General features: G+C 41.5%; 1 non-coding gene across 1 annotated transcript; it reads right to left on the bottom strand.

Annotated features, from left to right (window-relative positions):
• Positions 1-868: 868 nt before the first annotated feature.
• LOC138141081 (5S ribosomal RNA) lies at positions 869-988 on the bottom strand. Its single transcript, XR_011162973.1, has one exon. It is a non-coding gene; the product is annotated as a 5S ribosomal RNA (ribosomal RNA).
• Between the last annotated feature and the right edge of the window lie 584 nt (positions 989-1,572).

Here is a 1,572-nt window from a genome sequence, read left to right as displayed (position 1 = left end):
AATAAATACCTCGAAAAGCCGACAAACATCTGTCTAGAACTTTTCTAGTAACCAGAGGGTATCGTAAACGACCCGTGTTTAGACCTCTTTCGTGAAAGTGACCGACCGCCGGCGCCGCTCGATTTCGTCATAAATCTCAGCCGTACCCCCCACGATAAGACAAGTCTGTCATACAGCCCTACCATTTAAAACCTTTATTCTCTTCGTTTTAAAAATAGTTTCGCATGGTTTTTCTCTCTTCTCGTTTTACAATGGTCCAGTGACTAATAAATGAGTGTTGTGTTATGAGTTTGTTCGAGCTCAAAAAAACGTGGTTCGAAATTGTTTAACGTTTAACGAATGGTAAGTTATTCTAGTTTTTATGTTGGTCTTAACGTGTTAGGGGCCAAGAATACAACATTGTCTGTCCATTATAACATAGAACTGATATGTTGAATTCAGATCTCTAATTATTTAAAAACCAAAAAAATAAAGCAGCAGTCAAAGTGGCATGTACGCGTAACCTAATATATATTTTTTTTACATTAAAAGATCGCCGTCTTCCTCGTCGCACTTACGACATTTGCATATGTTATCTTTGTTAAACTCACGGAAGGAATATAATGAACCGGTCACCCGTCCAAGTGCTGACCGCTGCCCGCGTGGCTTACCTTCGGTGATCGAACGACAACCTTTACCGTTTGACGAGTTTTTATTCTGCAATTGTTTACAATTAATCGACAAAAAAAATTGTTTTCTTAATTATCTAGTACTTTAAAGCTATGAATCTACATTATACGGGTCTGTGCATGTTTCCGAATACCTGCACGAAAAACAAATCGGTTCGGTGGTTGCTATGGATTTCAAAAAAAAAACAAAAAGTGTTGGGGGGCAACGGCACGCGGTGTTCCCAAGCGGTCACCCATCCAAGTACTGACCGCGCCCGACGTTGCTTAACTTCGGTGATCGGACGAGAACCGGTGCTTTTCAACGTGGTATGGCCGTTGTCGTGGTGTTTAGGTGTGATCGTTGGTGTAAAATATATTGCTTTTAACATTCCGATGCACGAATATGAACATCAAAACGCGATGCGTTTCGTTTCCGTATGCACTTACCCTCTGACGACCGACGTCGGACCGAACTAACGGGAAATCCCACAACAACCACCACGTCACGCTCTAACGACAAGAGAGACTACTAGACGGACTGGCGATCTCCCGCGTCGCACATTTTTCGACCGCCGGCGGCGGTGGAAAATCCAGAATTTCACCCCACCTACCGCGCTGCTTGCTCCGACGACGACGAGATTCCCACATTTGGATCGACCGAAATATGTAAGTAATATCAGGAAGTTCCGATTTTCGAGAGGAGACCTGTGTTTCTATTTACCTATCTATAATAATTATCGTTATAATCATCATATCATTATTATTATTATTAACATTATTATTTATTACCATTATTATTATTATTATTATTATTTATCGTCCCTCGGATTCGGCGATCTTCGAAAATCCAAGTTGGACCGTTAGACATTCGAACGCGGTGTGCGTGGCTGACGAGTTGTTATTTTTGGCGTTTTTTCTTCGATCT

The sequence above is a fragment of the Tenebrio molitor genome, unplaced genomic scaffold (genome assembly GCF_963966145.1).
Source record: "Tenebrio molitor unplaced genomic scaffold, icTenMoli1.1 SCAFFOLD_875, whole genome shotgun sequence".
Classification (NCBI taxonomy): domain Eukaryota; kingdom Metazoa; phylum Arthropoda; class Insecta; order Coleoptera; family Tenebrionidae; genus Tenebrio; species Tenebrio molitor.
Note: the sequence above shows the minus strand (reverse complement) of the source record. Positions and strands in the feature narration are given on the sequence as shown.